The 25,865-nt window shown below is 41.5% G+C and overlaps 1 protein-coding gene across 7 annotated transcripts in view; it reads left to right on the plus strand.

Annotated features, from left to right (window-relative positions):
• The window catches only part of CLOCK (clock circadian regulator), a 134,205-nt gene that overhangs the window by 42,707 nt on the left and 65,633 nt on the right, over positions 1-25,865 (plus strand). For 6 of the 7 annotated variants that reach the window (XM_050947525.1, XM_050947526.1, XM_050947524.1 and 3 more), the window contains 2 exons: positions 8,144-8,202; positions 22,335-22,445. The gene's annotated coding sequence lies outside the window, so the exon portion shown is untranslated. Of the gene's footprint in view, positions 1-8,143; positions 8,203-11,705; positions 11,806-22,334; positions 22,446-25,865 lie in introns of those variants that run through there. The other variant, XM_050947530.1, reaches the window with a different exon arrangement.

Genomic DNA, 25,865 nt, shown 5'->3' on the forward strand with positions numbered 1-25,865 from the left:
CTAGGTTCATCATTGTTGCTATAAAGTCTTTGCTTTTTAGAAATCTTTTCTTATTTGAATACTTTTGACCTGCTTTAAATCTCAGCATTAACATGCTTCACTCAAAATATGCATGTTCCCTACAATCCTTTACTGTTGCCAGTCCCAGGGAGGTGGAAGAATATTGTAAGGCATAAATTAACAGTGAGAGTAGCTCACCATTGGAACAGCTTTCCAGTGGTTGTGGAGGATTCTCCATCACTGACAATAATTATTTCTGGGAAGTTCTTTGGCCTTTTTGTTATGCAGGAAGTAAAACAAGATGATCATGTTCCCTTCTGGCCTTTGAATTTATGAATGTATAAAGTAGCGTGAATAAAAATGATTTAAAACTTAAAACAGTTTTTAAAGTGTACATAATGGATTTTAATTTACGTTTTAAAAATGGAAGTAATTGTAATTTACATAGTATTGGTTTGCTTCTTTCCATTTTATAGTCTTTAAGTTGCTAAAATAGACATTTTATATTTGTTTCTTTAGTTTCCTAATTTTTAGTCAGACTTTAGATTTTATATTGTTTTTTCTAAATTTCACATCTAAAATGTTTGTCTATGCTGAAAAAGACAAGCCTAGGGCGTCACTGCCATCTTTACTGTGAGAACAACACAAAGAGCCCCTGCTATATTTACAGCCAACACATCGAACTTTGTCAATAAAGTTGAAATGCTTCAACTGGACTTTAGTCCGCCACCAGGGTTGAAGTCAATGGGACTTGTACTCCGAAGGTCATTTAGGTGCCTTTGAATGCCTAAATGCCTCAAATGCCTAAATTTGAGCATAGGAGCATCATGGTAAGCGCCTTGTTTTTAAACTCTGGCCTGTGTGTGTGTGTATGTGTGTGTACATATATGTATATATATACGTTCATAGTAATTTTGTTAGCATTCTGAAAGTCTAAGCTTTTCATTGTTTGCACTGAAGTAATTTTATTTTGAAGTGATAACGTTTTATCCCACAAAGTAGTTTTTAATAAACCTTTAGCCTGTGATGCTGCAAATGCTTGCGCTTAAATAAGACCGCTCATGCACATGTTTAATTGTAAGTCAATTTGCATGAGTAAAGTTATGTATCTGCTTAGATGTTTGCAGGATCTGAGCTTTAAGTTTCAATATTTTGGTTTTTGCCCATAGCAGTTTTATAAAATTCAAATAAGAGACCCCACCAGTAGTGACATTTTTTCAATAGCATTTATAATTTAGTTTATTATAAATTTTAATCTGAAGTTGCAATGGCACAGATCTTTAAATTAATTTTACAAATCCTCAACCTGATTTTAAACCAGTGGTTTTAAAAAAAAAGTCAAGTTGTTTAAATAATTTAGATTGCCTTGTGTTAGAGTTATGAATATATTTGATTCTTTTGGATCACAACATCTTTGCATCAGGCATTTAATTTTTTCTGAAATACGTATTACTGAAAAATATAATGTATTTGCAGCACCATAGCTAACAAAAACAATGCATGAATAAAGTAAAAATATAACTATATTTTGCCAAAAAAGTCAAGCAAAGAGTTGTGTCATGCTTTGTTTATAGCCATTAAAACAGAGAGCAGCAACTTGACAAATCACCCATAACAAAGCAATTATTAGTATAGTTGTGTGCAAAGATAGTAAGCTTTAACATTAGAAAGTTTCTTGGAAGAGGAAAAAGCCTCCATTGAAAATGAAGAGTGATGTTGTTGGAAAGTGTAAATAAAATTCTAACAGCCCTTAATAGCTTACTTTAAAGTCTTGTCTATACTACAAAGTTTTGTGGACACAAGTTAAGCCAACAGTCAAAAACCGGTATAATTACATTGCCTGTGTATGTTCATACAACACTCCTGTTGGCAGAGCACGTTCACAGCTGGTGCTCTAGTATTGACAGAGAGAGCAATGCACTGGGTAGCTATCCCACTGTGCTACTCACCACCTTCTGTAGCTAGGAGTTGTGGGAAGGCGGAGAGGATCGCAGGGCATCATGGGTGCATGCTTAATGTCCCATGATGCAGTTCTTTCTGCCCCAGCATTTCATGGGCTTCCGACTGTTTCACAGCATTTTTCAACATCCCCTGTTTGTTGTGTGCCTGCCATTTCTGTCTGAAAGGATGGATCACACATTGCTCTCTACTGTTGTGTTCAGTGTTATGAACACAAAGTGGCTGGTCATGCAGTATATCATGAGCTTCAAATATGAACAGGAACCAGAGTTTCCTGACCTGCTGTGTGTGATGGAAAGAAACAGGACCAGATTACTTTTTGCCTTCACGGAGTAGTTGAACACGATGGACTGTCGCTTTTGGGCTCAGGAAACAAGCACTGAGTGGTGGGATCGCATTGTTATGCAGGTCTGGGATGACAAGCAGTGGCTGCAGAACTTTAGGATGCAGAAAGTCACCTTCTAGGAACTGTGCAGAGCTTGCGCTAGCACTGTGACTCAAGGACACCAAAATGAGAGCTGCCCTCGGTGGAGAAGCAGGTGGTGATCACTTTATGGAAGCTGAAGACTCCAGACTGCTAGCACTCGGTCCCAAATCAGTTTAGAGTCAGGAAGTCGACCATTGGGACTGCAGTAATTCAAGTGCGCAGGGCCATTAATTGTATCCTGCTACAAAGGACCATGACTCTTGGCCACGTGCGTGAAATATTGGATGGCTTTTCGGCAGTGGGATTCCTTGACTGCCATGGGGCGATAGGTGGCATGCATGTTACAATTTTGGCACCGGGATGGAGTCCATCAATAGAAAGGAGTACTTCTCTATGGTATTGCAGGCACTTGTGGATCGCTGCAGGCGTTTCACTGACATCCGTGCGTGGTGGTCCAGGAAGGTGCATGACATATGCATTTTCAGGAACACCGGCCTGTATAGAAAGCTCCAAACAGGGACTTTCTTTCCAAACCAGAAGATTTTAGTGGAGGGGTGCTGAAATGCCCACAGTGATCCTGGGAGACCCAGCACACCTCTTAGTCCCATGGCTCATGAAGCCTTACATGGGAAACCCGGAGAGCAGCAAAGATGCTTCAACAATAGGCTGAGCAGGTGCAGAATGACCATAGAATATGCCTTTTGCAGATTAAAAGTGTGCTGGTGCTGCCTTTATGGCATTTTAGACCTAAATGAGGGAAATATTCCCGTGGTCATAGCAGCCTGCTGCACACCCCATAATACTTGTGAGGCTAAGGGTGAAAAGTTTCCCCTGGGGTGGAGCATGAAGGTGGATTGTCTGACTGCTGGGGGAGGAGGGAGTGAGCATGCATGTGTTCTGCCTGGAGCGTGATTAGGGACTTCAGCCTCTCTGTTTGCTCCTCCATCACTTATCATCCGCTCCTGGCCCTTTTACAATGTGCTCCTCACTCTCCTTTCTGTCCTGCCATTCTATTTTAAATTTGTCTTTCAAGGTCTCTCTCTCTACTCCCTGCATTCTCTTTTTTTCAGCCTCTGAGGATTGGAGCTCCTCTTGGAACATGTCCTCCTTGCTCCACCTTGGTCGCTCCCTTATTTGGCAAAGATACTCCACCAGTGTGTAGGGGATTCCCCTGAAGGCCACATCTGAAGAAGCACAAGAAACTACAGAGAAGCATGATTGTTAGTTCACGCACAGCATTGAATCATTATAGTAAAATACACCTCTTTTTACATACAAATCACTTTCTCTCTGTCGCTTGACAGGCACACATCTCAGCTGACATCCTAAACATGGTGAGTTTGGCCCAGGCAGATGGGGTGGAGGTTTGAGGGCTCAAGATGAGGAAAAGGGTAAGGGAATCACTGCAGGCCATTAGGCACAGTATTGTAAAAATCTACCACCATTTTCCACAGGCAGGGGTCATTGAAGCCGATATCTCACTCGTGAGGGTAAGCAAGTGTGCATCTCCTGCACTTGTGCGGCTTCAGACCATGTGCTGCCCACCTGTGTGCTGCTTTAACCCCTGCACACGTGACTGCTGATTGGCATAGGAAAGTTTCCTACAATGGGGGAAGGAACAAAGCAGTTCTGCCAAGGAACCTTCAGCACAGGATTGGCAAGTACCTGCAGGAAAGTTTCCTAGAGATCTCTCTCGAGTATTCCCATGAAATCTCAGTGAGCATTAACACGCTATTCTGCCACACTGCTTAGCTGCACAAAAGAATGTGGAGCACACTCAAACTCAGCTAGTCTTGTAAATTTCTATCTCTTCATCCACTTCTAGAATATACAGAGCAAAGGACAGTTCTACTTCATATAACTGAGCAGCATCTGCTCAAAAAGATCACTTGCCAGGGCTCTCCTCTCCTGCATCATGCGTGCCAAGAGATTGACTGGCTACACCCCTCTGGAGTAGAAAAGAGGTCTTGACTTGCCACACCACCAGATGGCCCTGCTGTGTGCTCCACATTGTCCTCCAACTTGACCTCCTCGTCCACGACCTCATTCTCTGGGTTGAGTCCACTGTCCACTGCCTCCAGCCCCACTGAAGTATCCACAGGGCTCTTGGCGGTGGAGTGGGGTGGTCACCAAAGATTGCATCCAGGTCCTTATAGGAGCAGCAGGTCTTTAGCACAGCACCAGAGCGATGTTTTGCCTCCCTTACCTTCTGATATGCCTGCCTCAGCTCCTCTATCTTTGCACAGCATTGATCGTAGAATCATAGAAGATTAGGTTTGGAAGAGACCTCAGGAGGTCATCTAGTCCAACCCCAACTAAATCATCCCAGCCAGGGCTTTGTCAAGCTGGGCCTTTAAAACCTCTAAAGATGGAGATTCTACCACCTCCCTAGTTAACCCATTCTAGTGCTTCACCACCCTCCTAGTGAAATAGCTTTTCCTAATATCCAACCTAAACCTCCCCCACCGCAACTTGAGACCATTTCTCCTTGTTCTGTCATCTACCACCACTGAGAACAGCCTAGTTCCATCCTTTTTGGAATCCCTCTTCAGATAATAGAAGGCTGCTATCAAATCACTCTTCTCTTCTGCAGACTAAATAAGCACAGTGCCCTCATCCTCTCCTCATAAGTCATGAGCTCCAGCCCCCTAATCATTTTCATTGCCCTCCACTGGACTCTTCCTAATTTGTCCCCATCCTTTCTGTAGTGGGGGGCCCCCAAACTGAACGCAATACTGCAGATGTGGCCTTACCAGTGCCGAATAGAGGGGAGTAATCACTTATCTTGTCCACTTAGCAGTCCTCCTACTAATACAACCCAATGTGCTGTTAGCCTTCTTGGCAACAAGGGCACACCGTTGACTCAAATCCAGCTTCTTGTCCACTGTAATCTCTAAGTCTTTTTCTGTAGAACTGCCGCTTAGCCAGTCGGTCCCCAGCCTGTAGCAGTGCATGGGATTCTTCCATCCTAAGTGCAGGATTCTGCACTTGTCCTTGTTGAACCCCATCAGATTTCTTTTGGCCCAATCCTCCAATTTGTCTAGGTCACTCTGGACCCTATCCCTACCCTCCAGCCTATCTACCTCTCCCCCCAGCTTAGTGTCTTTGAACTTGCTGAGAGTGCAATCCATCCTATCATACTGATCATTAATGAAGATGTTGACCAAAACCAGCCCCAGGACTGACCCCAGCTGCCAACTAGACATCGAGCCGTTGATCACTACCTGTTGAGCCCAACAATCTAGCCAGCTTTCCATATTTCTTTAACTTGCTGGCGAGAATACTGTGGGAGACTGTATCAAAAGCTTTGCTAAAGTTAAAGTGTATCACGTCCACTGCCTTCCCCATATTCACAGAGTCAGTTATCTCATCATAGAAGAAAATCAGGTTGATCAGGCATGACTTGCCCTTGGTGAATCCATGCTAACTGTTCCTGATCACCTTCCTCTCCTCCAAGTCCTTCAAAATTGATTCCTTGAGCACCTGCTTCATTATTTTTCCACAGACAGAGGTGAGGCTGACTGGTCTATAATTCCCTGGATTCTCCTTCTTCCATTTTTTAAAGATGGGCACTATATTTGCCTTTTTCCAATTGTCCAGATGCGTGTCCCATTCATAGCCCTTATCCAACAAGCCACAAAAAATCTGCCTGTAGGTATCAGAGTTCCTACAGCTGGAGCAGAGCTGGGACTGTGCAGCCTCCTCTCCCCACAGTGTCAGGAGATCTAACAACTCAGATGTGCTCCAAGTGGGAGAGCGTTTGCTGTGTGGAGCCGCCATTGTCAGCTGGGAAGATGCGATGTGAGCCGTCCACACTGAGCAAACAGGAATTGGAATTTCAAAAGTTCCTGGGCCTTTAAAGGGGGAGGGGTGGATGCCTGTGTTCTGTGATCACAACTGCTGATCAGAGCGGTCAGGATGTGCATGTGGGACACCTCCTGTAGGCCACTTATAGTGACTTAACCAAGTGTGGTGTCTACACAGACACTTTGTCGATATAACTTTGCTGCAAAAAGCTCAGCACTTCTTGTCGAGGTGATTTTATTTTGTCAGCAAAACAAAAGAGTTGTGTTGGCAGAAGGAGCATTGCGGTGTGTACACCTCCATGTTTTTGTCGATTTAAACTTGATATTTGTTGACAAAGTTGTGTAGTGTAGCCAAGTCCTAAGTAAGCTATTCATAAATTAGCACATAGACTGAACAGCTAATTTACACAATTTTTTCATGATTTTCTAATAAATCCTCTAGCGGTTGGAGTCCCAATTTTTTTATTTTGTTGCCAGTGTTAAGTAGAGTAACAGCAGGCTCTGCACTTTATTGGTGGCATCACTGAAACCTCATTCTCAGTGTTTTAAGGGAAGATATACTCTACTGAGCAGAAATCCATATTTCTTTAAAAAGAAAACTTCTTACTACTTTTCCTTCTATACAGCTGACCCCTGTTAGAGAGCCAAACTCCAAATATTGTCTGTATGGATGCCTGTTTGTGGGATGCTTATGTCCTCTAATTTGATAAATAGCAATGACCACTGACACAGTATGTGAGATTCAGGCATTTTCAGGACCTTCCATAGTGCTGGATTATTTGATTCAATTGGCAAACTGGGAAGCAGAGTAGGGAATGGATTCAAACCTATTTACCAAAACAAAATGTATTAACTGTAAAATAGTCTAATACAGCTTTGTTTTAAACCCAAACATGTTAGAATTGGTAGTTATCTTAGTGTTTGGCTTCGCTAATTTTAATATCTTCAGTAATGATCTGGAAAGAGAGGATAGCAATATGCTACTGAAAGTTGCTGATGCTAAATTGGGAGACATTGAGAACTTGAGAGGACAGAGGTAACACAGAGCAGCCTAGGGAAGTTAGAAATATGGGGAAGAAGCTTTAAATTGGATATTTAGACTGGAAATATGCAAGCAGTATGTGAGTTTTGGGGTAATGGTGGTAGAAATAACAATCATTCTATGAAAAACCTGAAAAGTGGTACTGCTGAAAGATTTAAGAGGGACTGAACAGCAAACTAAATGTAGCCATTGCAGCCCCTCAGTGGTCAATATGATTAGGCATTACATGCTTGAGGCTTCAGGATGAAGGAATAAGGGGGTGATAGTCCCTATGTGACTAACTATGAGAGATCATTAAGAATTTTACTATTAATTTTGGTATATTGTCTTCTGGTCTAAAATCAAGGAACCTTTTCTTCGGGTTTAAAATCAAGCATGGAAAGTTTCAATCTTCAAGAAAAATTTGAAAAATTACTACTTTATTGATTACATGCATTTTAAAGGCACCCATTATTGTGGTCTCGGTGCACATGATGCGTGGCTTCAAGTCAAGTTATTAAGATTTCCCAATAAAAAGTACTGGAGTAATACACCCAGTCTTCCGCAGTTTAACTTAAAACCAGAAAATGTAAAGAACTGACCAGTCAGCTAAGTGCCATTGATTTCATAGCTTACCATCTGTGTAATGCCTGGTGAAAGCAACTGTCCAAGGTTTTGCTTTAAATACAATTCCCATGGGAGCAAATTCCTGACATGGAAACCTGCATCAGAGCAAGTTATGAGGGGGTTATGGTGGAATACAGAATATAACCATAAGCTTTGCTATCCTGAATGCAACAATTTTCATTTTTGTTTTGTGAAGGCAAGAAGGGGAGTTCTCCCTTGCTCTATCCAATTGCAGGTGCTAGGGAGTCAAATTTTCAGCTATTGAAGTTTTTGTTTAATTATGACCTCCTGTTTTTGTAACAGATAGCTGTAGTGGGAGGGAAGTGGAAGAATCCAGTGACAGCCACCAGAGTTTTAGAAAAGTAAGTTTTTTATGTTGTCATATTTTGTTAGTTTCATAAGAAATAATAAGAAGTTATAACTGGTCAAATACGGAATTGTATAATAGAGCTACAGTGTTTTCTATTCCTTGAGTATATTTTAAATGTAGGTTTCCCAGAGTTTATTCACTGTTTCGTCCCCACCCCTTCCAGCCTCGTGATTTGAGGTGAGCTGATTCTAAAATACTGAGGTTCCACAGTGATGATTTGGATGGGCAGATTGGTATAAAAGTAGAGTCTCAATTCAATTCCCTGCCAAACTCTCTCAGGCTGTCACTAACTGAAGAGCTGAGGAGGCAGTGCAAACTGTCCACTCTCCACAAGCACTTAGGTAGCCCATTCAGTTGTGTGAGATTCACCTGCATGCTAAGAGTTAAGCATCAGAAGTAGTTTTAACAATGTACAATCCTAGAGATTTAAAAACCGCAGCCACTGTAAAAGAATCCCATTAACAGGCCCTTATTTACATATGTTTGCATTTCCACAAATGGAATAATCAAGTTTCAGATTAAGTCTTAGGTTCCTTCAGTAACTATACTTGAGTGATGCAGAATGCATCTACTATTCTGTTCTTGTAGACTCTGTTAGCTACATTTCAGGAATCTTACAAATTACATTGCCAGAGTCCTCCACTAGCCTTAGGATTAATGCATCCTTTTGCTGCGTGTACATAGCCCCATAGTGGTGTCCTTTATGTAGATGAACACTGAACATATTATTAAAATATGCAAAACTCAGGTTGACCTGTTACTAAGTAGAAATAGCAGCTAATATTAGTGTGTACACATTGCATAAATGCTCTGCTTTCTGCATAGGCTCCCCACTGAACATAGAGTTCGGTTCCAGGTTTGTGTCATGATACTCAAAGCCTTCTGAGACTGGCCGTAGCTATCTGAGTTACCTGATTAATGTGGTTCACTGAAATGGTGAAATTATTAAACAGGGAAGAATGAATGTGATATTGATTACTTTCAGAACTAAATACAGAGCTCATTTAAATCCATTTATCTTTCCCTTCTCACACACACACATACAACTCACCTACCCACTCACAAACAAAAATCCCTAAAGACAAACCAAGCTAATTTTCTACATGCGGGAAGGAAGAAAATGGTAAATACAGACCTCTAATTTAGAATACTTGGAAGGCTCTCTTATAGTGTGCTCTGGTAAGCAAAGATGGTAATATATGGCTACTAGCACTATCTGAGTTGTGGTATTAAATGAGTTAATGTGTTTGTAAAAAATTGGGTGCTCAGCATCACATAGGAACTCTTGAATGGCTCTGAAACAGAGCAGGGATAGAGGGTTAAGAAAATTGTGTGCTTGACTTTGCAACCTTTACATTCTTTTAATGTAGAGGTTATTATGTAACTTCTTAAGTCTTAAAAAAAAAAAAAAGAAAAAAAAAAGCAATCCCCCTACCTAATTCTGTCATATGGAACTGTATTGACCCCTGCCCCCCAGTTGGGCCATCAGAAGGGTTTCAGCCTTTAGATCACCAGCAGAGACTGCTAACAGTAAGTAGTAACAATAGGATACTATCCTCTATGTGGCACTATATGGGGATGACACACATACTTTGCCAGTGGCTTTCACAGCAGAGATAACATGGACTCCAGAATTCCAGGTTCAGTCCCAGGCATTGGAGAAGGGTGTGCTTGGTGCCCTCTTCCTTCTTTCTCCATTGCTACCTCCTTCCCACATGTCCCCAGCTCCTGACCCCTCTGCCTCTATTACCCCCTCCCAAACTTCCCCTCCCTTTGCTTCTATCCATATCTCTCTTCTTCTGCTTCTCCCCACCTTCTGGTTCCTGCAACACCTTCTTTCCCATGTTCCCCTGTACAGTCCAAGGGTATGTCTACACTGCAGCTGGAAATGTGCTTCCCAGCATGGGCAACGAGACATGCACTAGCTCTGTTCAAACTAGCATGGTAGAAACAGTGTAGCTGGTGGTAGCACAGGCAGCAGCTCAGGCTAGCCACTTGAGTACAAACCTGCCCTGACCCCCTGGGAGTATACTCGGGAAGCTAGCCTGAGCCATTGCCTGTGCTACCCCCACCCCCGCACTCCCACAGCTGCTATTTTTAGCATACTGGCTCAAGCAGAGATAGTGCTTTTCTATGTACTGTGCTGGGATGGACACTCCAAGCTGCAGTGTAGATGTACCCTAAGTCAGGCTGGTTCCTCCTCCTCACTGTCTGGTCCCAGAAAAGTGCGTATTAAGGCCACAGGAGAGAGAGTCTCCTTGCTCTTAATTTTGGTGCCTGGCATCACAGTGGGCCCAGAGCAGCAATTGCAGGGAAGGTCTTGCTCCACACTTGCTTCCCTGAGATGGAATATGCTCAGGCACTTTGTGGGGATGGCATATACAGAGTCTGGTCAGCTGAGAGGCTGGAGCATGCTCAGTGGAGACAGAATCTTTGGAAAACTTAGCTGCCAAACTTGAACATGTTTCTACTGAGCGTGTGTTAATTGAGATTTTTCAAAAGCTTATACCTTGGCCAAATTTGGGGGTTTTTTTCCCCACGAGAACAATGGAACTTATATTTCTGATACCTGAGCAACCTTCCCCTTGCCAAATTTCAGGCACTCGAGCAGGGGTAGGCAACCTATAGCATGCGTGCCGAAGGTGGCACACGAGTGATTTTCAGTGGCACTCACACTGCCCGGGTCCTGGCCACCGTTCCGGGGGGGCTCTGCATTTTAATTTAATTTTAAATTAAACTTCTTAAACATTTTATAAACCTTATTTACTTTACATACAACAATAGTTTAGTTATATATTATAGATGTATAGAAAGAGACCTTCTAAAAACATTAAAATGTATTACTGGCACGCAAAACCTTATATTAGAATGAATAAATGAAAACTTGGCACACCATTCTGGAATGGTTGCCGACCCCTGGACTAGAGAATCTTTTAAAAAAAAAAAAAAGTTCATAACCAATTTGTTAAAATGGGCAAAACAGTGTATGTTTTGGTTTTGGTTTTCATTTGATAGCTAAGCAGCATTAGTTACCATAGTGAGTTATAGATCTCTAGCACCCCGGGAAGGAGAGTGTGGGCAGCACCACTTTTGTCTTGAAGTCTGGAGCACAAGCCTCTGGCTGTGCGGTGCAGGTCATTTGCTGGCTGGGAGGTGGGAGTAAAGAAGTCCAAATGAAGAAGTCAGGAGGCATCTGCAGCCCACAAAAGGCAGAATCAAGGGCCTTCAGAAAGCCAAAGAGAGAACTGGCTCCTTTCCTTTCTGAGTCAGCCTGAGTGGTCAAGGCTCTCAAGTGTTTCTCCAGTCAGAAACCCCTTCTTCTGAGGGCTAGGGAGCTCTGAGGTATAGCCCTACTCCTTCAGGGTATGTCTACACGGCAATTAAGAACCCACGACTGGCCCATGCGAACTGACTCGGGTTCATGGGGCTCAGGCTGTAGGGCTGTTTAACTATGGTGTAGATGTCTGGGCTGGCACTGGAGCCAAGGTTCAGAACCCTGTCTTGTTGAGCCAGAGACACTAATCTGCTACAACACAGACCCAGGGTCTGACCTACGCTCCCAAAGCTGCAGACTTAACTGAAAATGGCTTAACAGGTACTAAGCACCGAGGTACCCAGTTCCCAATGGGATCCAAACCCCAAATAAATCTGTTTTACTCTGTAAAAGTAAAGCTTATACAGGGTAAACTCATAAATTGTCCACCCTCTGTAAACACTGATAGAGAGATATGCACAGCTGTTTGCTCCCCCCAGGTATTAGTTACTTACTCTGCGCTAATTAATAAGCAAAAATGATTTTATTAAATATAAAAAGTAGAATTTAAGTGGTTCCAAGTAATAACAGACAGAACCAAGAAAGTTATCAAGCAAAATAAAACAAAACATGTAAGTCTAAGCCTAATACATTAAGAAACTGATTACTGATGAAATCTCACCCCCAGAGATGTTCCAATAAGCTTCTTTCACAGACTGGATTCCTTCCTAGTCTGGGTCCAGCAATCACTGACACCCTCTTAGTTATAGTCCTTTGTCCCAGTTTCTTTCAGGTATCTCTTTGGGATGGGGAGGCCATCTCTTGAGCCAGCTGAAGACAAAATGGAGGGGTTTCCAGGGCCTTTTATATTCTTTCTCTTGTGGGCAGAAACCCTTTTGTTCTCCTGTGCAAAATCACAGCAACAAGATGGAGTTTGTAGCCACCAGGCAAGTCACATGTCCATGAATGATTCAGCTTTTTGCAGGTCGATGCCATTGTTAGTTTGAACATTCCCAGGAAAGCTCAGATGGGGATTGGCGTCTCCCAAAGTCCAATGTCAGTTAAGTGTTTCTTGATTGGGCAGTTACTGAGAATAGTCCTTTCTCAAGAAGCTGACCAAATGCTTCACTGAGGCTACTTAGAATCAAACACATTGAGATACAAGTTCACAACCAATATTCATAACTTCAAATACAAACATGATACACATATACAGACAGCACAATCATAACAAGCAAACTACAGCCTTTCCATAGACATCCCACTTGACCTCCTCTGTACAAGACCTAGTGCAACCACAGGACCCTGGTTGTAACAGTGATCTATATGATCACAATTCATGTCAATAATGTCACAGAGGATCGACTCTAGTGCAGTTATGTTGATTTTGAATCTGACTGATGACAGTATAAATGTTAAATTATTTGTAAAAGAACTTAGTCCTGCCAGGACTGTCATTACCTCACTTGTTCAAGAAACACTACGTTTCAGTGAGGTTTTATTGTGTGTGTAGACCCTGAAGGTTCAGATTGGTGTAAAATTGCTAGACCCTTTTGGATTGCTCCTGGAAAGATGAGACAACTTGCAAAGACAAAAGCAATACTGACCTAGACTCAAAGATATGTTTTGAATGCTGCTGCTAATCAGACTGTGGAGGATTGAGTGCAGAAATAATTTATATTTTAAAAAAAGTTTTATTCTCTACCTTTAGAGTTCTTTGACAGTTTGCTACTTTTGGGAAGAAATTGTTTAATAATTTGAGCTAATTTTTTAATGAAAATTCTTCTGTGTTTTTCAATAGTAATACAAGAATAAAACATTTAAAATATCTTTTGTCTTTGGTCAGATATATTAAAATGTTAATCTTCAGGGGAAAATGTGACCAGCATTTTTAAGTGTTTAAATATCTGAAATTGCTAACGCACTATGTATTGAGTATGGGTGTCTGCAAGCTGATAGTGGTCTCAATGCTATTATCTTCATATAAATGAAAAACCTAAGTGCATTAATATTTGAAAATTACATCCTTCATAATCTTTTTAACTCTGAGACGTTTTCAAGAGAAAATAATTAAGATTTTATAAAGGAGCGTGTTTCTTTTGTGTTTAGCACTTCTGATGTCAAATAAACACCAATGCCTGTTAACTTGTATCCATCTTGCAGAAGACATTTGTTGCTTTGCGCATACTGTTTTTTGTCTGGGACTATTACTGATAAATCATATGAACATGGGTAACTTTGGGTATCTACATATGGTGTTTCTCCCATTTTGAATTGGCAAATAGTTACTGTCATTTGCATGCATCTTCAGTTTATTTGAAGGAAATTGGAAAAAAATAAGTGGAATGGTTTTGCCTTGTTACATGAGAATGTATTTAGCTTGATATGGCTCACATGAGAAAAAAAATTAATAGCAGGAAGTTGAGACTAGTTGACTCTGAGTTTAGGTTTGCTGCTAAAGTAGGGATTCAACGAGCTTTTTTACACATTAAGAATGTAGCGCATACTCTCCAAAATTATAGCACTCTTTGAACTGCAGAATAAAGTTTGAGAATTTGCGAGCTGTATCTCCTGCATATTAAGCTTTCTTTGTTTTTTTGGTTATTTATTGAAGAAGGGGAAGAAGGGAAGATCAAAGGTAAGGAAGCGTGAATATACAAGCCAGGATTGAAGAAGTAATTTAGTTGAGACTAGAAAAGAAAGGGAATTGATTCCCCAAATCAGGCTGTTAAACCCTAACTCTTGAAATGCATCATCAAAATATTTCAACATCATTAGGCTTATACTCATTATTGATTGTCTGTTATTTATGGTTCTTCATTGTATTGAGCTGGGAGGAAGGGAAGTGTTCATTGGTGTGCTGTGAAGATCAATTTTTAAAACCAGTTTCATTTAATATCTTAATGAGCTGGAAGCACACTAAATATCATCTGAAAATACAGTTAATTGGGAGATGTTGAAAACAAAAGTGAGGACAGAGATAATACTCAGAGGCCTAAGAAGGGAAGAAAAGATGAGCTTGTGATTAAAGCACTGGACTGAAACATAGGACATTTTGGGGTCTATTGCTAGCTCTGCTACTGATTTCTTCTCTGACCTTGGTCATGTCATCTGTAGCAGATGCCTTTGCCCATGGGAAGCCTAGTGCAGGATTGGGAACTTAAACTCTTTGTACTTCAACTCCCCATCTGAAATAAGGAAAATAATATCTACCAACCTCCCTCACAAGGGTGTTGTGAAGATAGTGTGTGTGAGGTACTCAAACATTATGGTGATAAATGTCACAGAAAAGCCCATGGACAGGAAATAACAAAAATAAATTACCTGAAAAGAGTAAGGCATACATGCATCTATTGAATAATCCAAAAATACAGATATTAGTTGAGAAGGAAATACCTAAACAGAAATAATGCCAAAAGAATCCTAGGCTTGAGTGTATAACAGACTTGACGTGCTTGCGATATAATATGATGACATAAAAAAAGCTAATGCAAATTTGAGCTAGACATCATGAAATCATGTTACAGATAAGAGAGAGTGAGAGTGTCTGTATTGGTTTTATTTCTGGGCACCTCAAAACCAGAGAGAGAGTGACAAATTGGAGGCAATACAGGGATGATCAAACATAGTGATAAATGGGTTGCAGAGACTGACTTGGGATAAAGGACTTACAAGAAATTTGTGTTTAGCTTAGCAAAAGCAATTAACAAAATGTTGTAAACATTTTTAGGTATTCTAAATATGTAAGCACCAATTGGAGAGAGGAAACGTTTAAGGTGCAGCAAGGAATAACATGGTGAAATTGAGCTAAGAAAAACTCGGGTTGAATATTTGTGAGGGAGGGATGAATGAGGGGATTCAGGACTAGAAGACTGTGGCTATGTCTATATTACAGCTTATGTCAGCATAACTTATGTTGCACAGGGTATGACTAAACCACCCCCCTGAGCGAGATAAGTTACATCGTCAGAAGCGCCAGTGTGGACAGTACTATGTCAAAGGGAGCGCTTCTCCTGTCAGTATAGATACAACCGCTCACAGAGGTAGTTTTATTATGCTGACGGGAGCCCTCTTCCCTGTCAGCATAGAGCATCTTCATGAGATGCACAGCAGTGGTGCAGTGTAGACATGCTCTGTGAAATCCTCTTCCAGTGGTGGAACAGTTCTGCATGTGCAGGAGCATGGAGAGAGATAACTTATTAGGTCTCTTTCATCCCTAACTTCCTGACTTCTGTGAGAATATTCTACATTCTGACTTTCAGTTGAGCATGTCAGCCTAGTGTGAAAACCCTATCCTGAGGATTTACAAAGCTTGTTTTACTGAAGAACTATTATTACTTTTAAATGGTTTGTTCCTTCTGTTTTTCATTTCTAATCTCTGTGGCTCATTTTGATATTAAAATAACTACAGTGACCTGACCTCTTGATAGTATTTTAACCTATTCAAAACCGTGAAAAAATCTTTCCTATAAAATATGTAATAAGATGTAAATGCAAGACTTCTGTAAGTCCCATAACATTTACTTATAAAATGTCATACACATACTGAAAAGGTTATACAACCACACTGTATATACAGGCAAGAAGTTAGTATAGATCTAGACCAGTGAAATATTAGAAAAAGGCATGAAAAATGTAAACCCCTGTAGAATACTAGTTGTATTTTCAATGTGCCATGCAGGAGATTAGGTAGAATGCCAGCTGGAATAAGAATTGCACAATTCTTGTTCCATCATACTCTTCTTTCCCACACATGATGGTTTCTAGGCTCTTACTGGCTGCTGCCATTGGAGGAAGGGTTTTTGTTGTGACTAAATACTGTGAATGGTAGGCATATTAAGAGATGTGGTGCCAACACAATTTTGAGTTGTATTTTGTGGGTTTCATTGACCTTACTTGTAGTTTGTCTTTTAATTAAATCTTCCACCTTCCTCTATCCCCTTTTTTTCATTTAAATTTCTCACCCTCTAATCTCAAAACCTGTGTGCTTTACCAGTTCCCCCCGTTACAAAACCCACATGTCTTCCTCTGCCAGATCTGACTTTCTGATTGGTCTATCTTCCAGCTTCATCTTCATTGAGGACTTCATTGTGCAGGTTGATGTCCCTCTTGAATCTTATGACTCCCTTAGATTTACTTACAATTTGTTATCACTTTTGCCCATAGCCATACCATGGCAGCAGCTTCTACTTTGTCCTGTCTAATTCTTGTCTATGCAACTCTTCCCTTTATTTTGTTTGAGCATGTTCCCCTTTTTGTTCCTTCTAGAAATGAGCCTGTTCCATCACTCTTGAAAACATCTTGATCCTTCTAGACTTCCTCCAGTTCAATTTCTAATTCTTTCTCTTATTTCTCCTGCATGTCCTAACCATCTTGCCCTATCAGAACTTGTACTCCCTGCCTCCCACACTTCAAATTCTGTCTGGCACACTGAAAAACTCCAACATTAATTTACGTCCTTTAAATTAAAAAAAAAAGTGGTTGGTAAGTCAACATTAAAGTCTAGAAATTTTGTCAGATAGTCTGTGCTGAGGAAGAGGAGCAGAATGTTTAATGAAAACACCATGATCCTGATCCACCTCCCACAAATGCAGGCAAAGTGGCAGGCATTAGAGTCATGCACAGGACTAGTGTAGAGCCCCGAAGCAAGAGTGGGATTCCATGGGTCCTGCAGGATCCGCTGCCATAATAGCAGGAGCAAGATTTTAAAAAAAGTCCCCTTCAGAGTTCTAGCAGACATCTCCTTGAAAACTACCTGCTACTTATGGTGGCTCCTACTACATGTGGTTACAGAAGCAGGTCATATGTACATGTCTACAGGCTTGGGTATTTTCCTCAGTGTTCAGCTCGCACACTACTTGGCTCAGCTTGGCCATGAGAGAGCATATGGCCAGGCACCTCTCCAACCAGCACATATTATTCCGGGGTGGGGAGCCACAGAGAAAAAGAGAATTAAAAAAAATTAAAAAAGACGTGTGGGAAAAAGCAAGATTAAAAAAAGGATAAGAGAGAAGGAGAAAATGAGGGAAAACAGAAACTATTCTGGGGCATAACGTGATATATGTTGCCCATCCACACATCCCTTGCAGTTGGGTGCTCCAGGAAAACAAGCTGGGAACCACTTAAACAAATTAAAAAAGCAGCTTTTTGCTCACCAGTAGTACCCAAAAATATATAACCATCCCCAGAGTTCCTATTGTAAATAGTGTTTGTGGTGTAATGGTTAGATCAGGAGGCATTGTATAACTGCAGAGTATTGTTCTTGAGAAGAGTTTTGATTTTTTTTAAATCATGGAGGATTAGCAGTAGAAAAGTCCTATTAGATCATTAGTCAATTCCTTTATCATATTAGGATTGTGGCACAGAACTGTTAAGTACTAAAATGTTAATGTTCTGCTCCTGTTTTCAGAAATACTTACTAAACCTAGCAAGTTGGAAAACTGGGAGAAGTGCAGATTCTGTCAGAAAACTGAATTCTGTTTTCTGTGATCTTTCCTGAGTGAAATTCTTTGACTTAATGCTGTGTAAGACTAGATGATGATAGTTGTTTTCCCTTCTGGTCTTAAAATCTATGGATTTTCTGAAGAAGTTGTTTGTAAAATCAATCTATGTATATATAATATTGTTTACAAAATAAGATTAAAAATTCACTGTCTCTTTTAAAATATTTAGTGATATAGGAAAAATATTGACTGGATTGACTGCCCTTGAGACTTAAGTTCTTTGTCCACACAACAGATATATAGGGTAGGTAGAGGCAATGCAAGCTTCCCCACACTGCTTCGGCAACTTCTCAATTCTATCCTGAAGGGACTGGTGCTAAGAGTGAGACAATTGCTCAACCTGCAGGCCTTGTTCCATCTTTGAACTCACTTCTGAGAATCAGTGGTACCAATGTTAGTACCAGTTGTGGAGGTAGAAATCGACTGTGATTACTGATACTTTCCGTATAGATATCTGCCCCCATCCTCATATGGTATAAACTTTCATTATTATCTTGGGCAGGATTCCAGCTGGTGACCCTGTAAGTGCTTTAAAGACTCAATATTTCATTTCCTTTGGCAACCCAGGCATGACTGTGCTGCAGTTGGGAACATTCTTCTGAGCCCAAATAAACAGACACATACTAGCTCACTAAAATAGCAGCATCAACATTGTGACACAGGTGGCAGCTCAGGCTAGTTGCCAAAGTACAAATCCATCCAACACTCTGGGTCCCTACTCTGGTGGCTACCCTGTGTTACCATCCGTGCTACAACGTTGAGACTGCTATTTTTAACGTGTTAGCTCAAGCAGAGTTGTCTGCCCAGCCTGGGAGGCATGCTTCCAACAGCCATCTAGGTGTACCCCTCGTCACTCACTGTCTACCTCTGCTCCTCAGGTCAGCATGAGGTGGAAATGTTATAGTGCTGCCAATTGTCATGATTTTGCTGCAAGTCTCTGTGTTGTTTTTCTTAAAGCCCCAGCTGCTAGAATCAGGAGATTGCATGAGAATCTCTGCTTTAATTAAAAAAAAATAAGTTTCTAGCCCTTATGATTGCAGAGAAAAGTTTGAAAATGTTGCTGGAATATACTCTAAAGGCTTAGCATCTAGAAGGCAAATAAAAGAACCTAATATATATTTAAAAATCTCACGGTTTTTGGAGATCCTCATGACCTGTGAACATTTTGGCCAGGCAATACTTATGTGTAGGCATCCAGACCTTTCTGCAAGCTTTCACATGCATGCAATTTTCTACTTACCAGAACTATGTGGTTTTATTTTCAAAAAGCTTTTCCACCATGTTCAGCTTTTTTCTTACTTTCATTTAAATTTGCATATGTTCAGTTACCAGTTATGAAATAGTCAAAAGTTTTTTTTTCCTCCTTTCTCTAAATTCCCTCTTCAATGTTCCTTCAACTTCCTTTTTATTATACTCTTTTTAGATATCGTGAAATGTGGCTCTATTCTGTTTAACCTCGGTATATCCTCTGCAGTAGGAGATATCCTGCATGTGCAGCTTGTAGAGCTGTAAAATTTTCCTCATTAGAGCTGTCAGAACTTTTGGAAGGGTTAGCAAAGGCCTCCTGCTCTGAACAGCTTAAAAACATAGGCTTCATATTACAGTCTCTGTAATCTAGATTTCAACAGGTCTCTTTGTAACTGTTAATGTTTATACTTGTCAAACCAAACAAAACTCTCTAAATATAAGATGAGAGTTTAACTGCCTTACAAAAAAAGTAGGTCAATGGGCCAACGGGTTATTAGGCTAGAGAAGAATGAGCGGGTTCACTGAGTCATGCTGTGTAGTTGTTTTTCTTCTTCTGCAGAACGCTCTGCTTTGCTTTAATTTCATGTTTTTTACAAGTGTTTTTTTTAACCAGTTCCTTCTTACCGCCGTGACAGTCATTGGAACTGTGGAGCGCAGCTTCGCTGATCTCCACTCTCCCTTGCATTTGTTTAGTACCTGTTAATAGTTTGTGCTTAGTTGTTAATAGTTGTTGATAGTTGTTAATAGGAGCAATCATTGCCTTTTTAACTAAACTAAACCATACTACTTGTACTTTTTACTTTCCTAAGAATAATAACTATTCAACCTTTAGCAAAAAGTACAAATTCAGTACTTCTCGCTTTAGCGAAAACTATTTTTTTCTTATAACCCAAAATACATTATAACATTAAATATAAGGCACCAGAGTGAAAATGATAGAAAACAGTGGCATATGATTCATTGTATAGTGAAGAAATCAAAACATTCTGTCAGTGTGGCCAACAGCTGATGCAGGGAGAAATGAGGCAAGGGAGGAGAGATGTGTCTTTAGATAACTTTGAAAAGAGATGCAAAGTGGCATGGAGAGCAGTTTTAGACAATGGGAACTGTAGAAGAGAATTCATTAAAACCAAAAATGATTGTATGAAGAGACTGGAAGGTAGTGATTGCTAGATTAGTGAAGGGGAGCATGAAAGGGAGTAGAGACTTAGGGCTTGTCTACATCACAAAGTTGCAGCGCTGGTGAGGGGGTTACAGCGCTGCAACTTAGGAGGTGTACACATCTGCAGGGCATCACCAGCGCTGCAACTCCCTGTTTGCAGCGCTGGCCGTACTCCCGTTTTGTCTCTGGTATAGAGGATCCAGCGCTGGTGATCCAGCGCTGGTAATCAAGTGTAGACACTTACCAGCGCTTTTCTTGACCTCCGTGGAATAAGCAGGTATCCCAGCATACCTGAGGAAGCCTCTGGTAATCAAGCACGTCTCCTTCCCCGGTTTGCTCTCGCGTTCCCCGAACCCCCGAGCAAGCAGGTCTCCTTCCCTGCGTTTTGCAGGGTGGTTCGAGGAACGCGAGAGCAAACCGCGGCGAAGCTGGTCTCCTTCCCCGGTTTGCTCTCGCGTTCCCCGAACCCCTGTGCAAGCAGGTCTCCTTCCCTGCGGTTTGCAGGGGGGTCCGGGGAACGCGAGAGCAAACCGCGGCGAAGCTGGTCTCCTTCCCCGGTTTGCTCTCGCGTTCCCCGAACCCCCGTGCAAGCAGGTCTCCTTCCCTGCGGTTTGCAGGGTGGTTCGGGGAACGCGAGAGCAAACCGCGGCGAAGCTGGTCTCCTTCCCCGGTTTGCTCTCGCGTTCCCCGAACCCCCGAGCAAGCAGGTCTCCTTCCCTGCGGTTTGCAGGGTGGTTCGGGGAACGCGAGAGCAAACCGTGGCGAAGCTGGTCTCCTTCCCCGGTTTGCTCTCGCGTTCCCCGAACCCCCGTTGCAAGCAGGTCTCCTTCCTGCGGTTTGCAGGGGGGTTCGGGGAACGCGAGAGCAAACCGCGGCGAAGCTGGTCTCCTTCCCCGGTTTGCTCTCGCGTTCCCCGAACCCCCGAGCAAGCAGGTCTCCTTCCCTGCGGTTTGCAGGGTGGTTCGGGGAACGCGAGAGCAAACCGCGGCGAAGCTGGTCTCCTTCCCCGGTTTGCTCTCGCGTTCCCTGAACCCCCGTGCAAGCAGGTCTCCTTCCCTGCGGTTTGCAGGGTGGTTCGGGGAACGCGAGAGCAAACCGCGGCGAAGCTGGTCTCCTTCCCCGGTTTGCTCTCGCGTTCCCCGAACGCCCCTTGAAGCCGCCCAACAGCGCTGCAGTGTGGCCACATCTAACACCACTTGCAGCGCTGGTTGCTGTAAGTGTGGCCACTCTGCAGCGCTGGCCCTATACAGCTGTACTAATACAGCTGTAACAACCAGCGCTGCAAAATTGTAGATGTAGACATACCCTTAGATCTAGGAGGTAGGTTTGGAATAAGTACTTAAGAAGAAAATGATATTGGACTTCATTTTGAAAATAAAAGGGAGAGCCAGTGGCTGTGTTTGAGGTAGCAGGAGTAACGTAGCTGGGTTTCTCTGTGATTGAGTGAGCAGCATTCTGAACATTCTGGAGTCCAGAGAGCAGTGATTTGATGAAACCAGAGAAGAACTGAGGTAATCAGTAGGAAAAGGGATGTAGACATGAATAAAAAACCAGCAGAGAAGGAGTTGAGGGAGTGGCATAGACAAATGCTGTTTCAGAATTAACAATAGGGACATTTAGAGACTTAGGCAATGTGGGAGATGGAGAGTTTCAGTCAAGGAAGACACTATGATTACAGATAGAGGTAAATAGGAGGTCTTAGTCAAGCTGGATGAAGTTTCAGAATACTCCTCTTGCTGAAGAGAAGCACTTCTGTTTTTGACACATTGAGCTAACTATATTGAGCTATTTCCGTAATTCATCAGGCAGAGCATTACATTTATAAATGATATATCACAATAGTACTTTACTAGTAATCAGAATAAATGATGGCTATAAATATTGCATTTGAATACTAGTGACATACAGAATTCCAGTCATTTCCAGTTCTCTAACTTTTCTTTTTTGATTCCTTACAGTGCAGAGTTTGATGCTCTTCTGTAGAAGAGGATATATTTAAACCCACATTCATCTGAAGGATCAGTGTTTATCCTAAATATCATGGTTTAACATCCCCAAAAGTGTAAGAGGTAAAGAAAGTCTTGCTGTAATTATGAGCTACAGTGTTGTAATTTGATTCCTGTGATTTCTTATTAACTACATTAGGGATCTGTTCCCGTTGTCAAGGAAGTTAATGGACTTGGTTCCAAAAAGGTATAGAGCCCTCAGTCCCCATAAGGCTTGATCTAAGGCCCATTAAAGTCAATGGGAGTCTCTTCATTGATTTCAATGGGCTTTGCTTCAGGCGCATACAATTCAATAAGAGTTGAGGATGCTCAGCACCTTGCAAAATTGGACTCAGAGGGAGCAGGAGCAGGCCTGAAAGAGAGAAGCAAATGTCTATTGTTTTTTCTTTGGCTTTTGGGTATTTGGAATTTAGGTACCATACTTATGCTGCTAATTTTGACATAAAATCTGGGTACATTCAGTAAGGTGAAATTGGTATTATAACAATATTGAATATACTTCGCTGTTATGGAAATAGTGATTCTGACTTCTGATTCTGCATATTGAAAAGTTCAGTCTTGTTCCATGTGAAGTCCTTTTGTGCTTTGCTATTCACACATTTATTTCTTTTGAAAATAAATGGAATGTTATGTGATTTGATATTCTAAAAATTCGTAGAGTCTTTGATGCATATAGTAAATGTTGAATACCAGATTTGTTTTGAAGACTAATTATGCGATTATGTTACTAGCACATTCAGTAGATGGGGAAGGGATAATTTAGTGGTTTGAGCATTGGCCTGCTAAGCCCAGGCTTGTGAGTTCAGTCCTTGAGGGGGCCATTTAGGGATCTGGGGCAAAAATCTGTCTAGGGATTGATCCTGCTTTGAGCAGGGGGTTGGACTAGATGACCTCCTGAGGTCCCTTCCAAGCCTGACATTCTGTGATTTTAAAGGAAAATATATTTACAATTTTCCAGCTATTGTCAAGTGAAAGCCTAAGGGTCTTAGTTCTGTCTCTTTGAACACTGTATTTATCTCATGTAATTAAGCACTGGAAGTGGCTTGCATCAGCAGTGAACGACATGTAATGAGACAGAATAATATCAACCAATTTATAATAATATAAACTGAGGTACAGAACCATAAAAAATTCAGATCTCCCACATTCTCCACATTCTCTTTTTAGTGCATTTCTGAACAGTTGAATAAAGGACCATGCCAGCTTCCAATCTTATGCACTGAAAATGCTTTGGAGAATCTGTGAATTTCATAATGTCCTTAGTACACTATAGGTGGAGGCACCTCAGTGCTGATAAGCATCTGATTGTTCTGTAACATCAAAGACGAGCTTTCATCTGTGTGAACATATTGTCAGTTTCAGCAAATGAAAAAATTGCCACCTCTGGTTCAGCACCATTGTAACACGCATATGTATTGGGGCACTAATGTAAGTCTGCTTTGTTAGCAGAGGGGCTTCTAAAGCTTTACACACTTCCTTTAGACTCACTGGAGGCAGTTTGCCTTGAAGCATTTACTACTTTGCCTATATTACAATTGATACCCTGGATCAGGGCAAATTATCAGTTTTACTAACACTGCTACTACAAAATTAGTTTTATTATATCATTGTCAAAGGAAATTGACAGTTGTTACATGGTAATCGGTTCTAAATATAAAGATTTTTCTTTCATGTGGAAGTGGAGGGAGAATTTGAAGAGCACTGTCACAGGGCAGGGCTTCTCCTCAGCTTCGAAGCACATACTACCATGCCCAGTCTTCTTTAAGGCTGTTTATTTTCTTAAAACAGGCAACTGAACAAACAGAAAAGTCTTATAACTCACTCCTTTGTCTTGGACTTCAGAGCCACCCCTTCCAGGGGTCTCTGGCACTCCTGCTTCTGGTTTCTTTCCAGTTTTAATCAGATCTGCTCCATTCCTGGAGGAGCAGCCCTAGGGCTGTTTCCCTGAGGACCTGGATCTTTGCTACTGTGGCTTTCCTTCCCCAGGCACAACCTGTCTTAGTCACCCTCTCCTCCACCTCTCATTTCCTGCCCTTTATAGGCTCAGGCATAGTCCAGCCCCCTTTAATTGGCTGGATTGGGCTCCTGTACTCTGACTCAGAGGAGCTGGGACTGGCTCTACTCACAGGGAACAGGTATGTGTGAAAACATTTTCTGCCAGTTCAGTTCTAAGAGATTAAAACTACTTTTTCAAACAAACACCCCCCCTCACCCTCCTGGCCCCTATTTTTCCTTTTCACAAATCTAGTCAAGTACCCCTTGTTTAGGCACTCACCAGACTTCTGTAAAGCTAGCAACATCTGAATCCTGTGTCCTCTAAGCCTCTTGAGTCTGAACAAAATCAGTCAAGGCACTGCCTCTGTCTTGGCTACTGTAGGCACATTCTCAGTGTCCAAATCCCCTGTCTAGCACCCCCTTCTGACAGCTGATGAGGAGTTCACTGGATCGTTAATGTTGTTTTTCAGTAAGTCTTGTAAGTTCCAGAAGCCTGGCAGAATGCTAATATTATGCCCATTTTTAAAAAGTGTAAATGGGATGACCTGGGTAATTGTAGGCCTATGAACCCGACATTGATCCCAGGCAAGATAATGGGGCAGCTGTTACGGGACTTGATAAGTAAAGAACTAAAGTAGAATAATGTAACTAATGCAAATCAGCATAGGTTTATGGAAAATAGATAGTGTCAAACTAACTTGATGTCTTTTTTATGAGATTATAAATTTGGTTGACAAAGGTAATAATGTTAACATAATATACTTAGACTTCTGTAGGGCATGTGACATGGGACCGTATGGCATTTTGATTAAATTTTATACCATCCTAGTTTTTTTTTTTAACATGGCACACACTATATGGATTAAAAACTGACTGATAGGTCACAAAATGTAACTGTAAAGGGGGATTATCACTGAGCAAGTCTGTTTCCAGTGAGGCCTCACAGGGACTGGTTCTTGGCCCTAAACTATTAAACATTTTTATCAGTTGCTTGGAAAAAACATAAAATCATCACTGATAAAGTATGCAGCTTACACAAAAATAGGGGGAATGGTAAATAATGAATAAGAAAGGTCACCGATTCAAAGCAATCTAGATCATTTAGTAAACTTGGTGCAAGTAAACAATATGCAATTTAATATGACTAAATGTAAATGTATATATCTTGGAACAATGAATGTAGGCCATACTTACAGGATGGGTGACTCTCCTGCGAAAGCAGTGACTCTGAAAAAGGTATGGTAGTCGTGGTGGATAATCAGCTGAACATGAACTTCCAGTGTGATGCTGTGGCCAAAAGAGTTAATGATCCTAGGATGTATAAACAAGGCAATCTCGAGTAAGAGTAGAGAGGTTATCTGTATTTGGCACTGGTGCAACTGTTCTGGAATACGGCATCCAGTTCTTCTGCGAGTGCTTGCTCATATCGATTCCAGTTAGGTATGTGCGTCGCGTGCACAATCGTTGGAAGATTTTTACCCTAGCAAC

This window comes from Gopherus flavomarginatus, chromosome 3 (genome assembly GCF_025201925.1).
Source record: "Gopherus flavomarginatus isolate rGopFla2 chromosome 3, rGopFla2.mat.asm, whole genome shotgun sequence".
NCBI classification, from domain to species: Eukaryota; Metazoa; Chordata; order Testudines; family Testudinidae; genus Gopherus; species Gopherus flavomarginatus.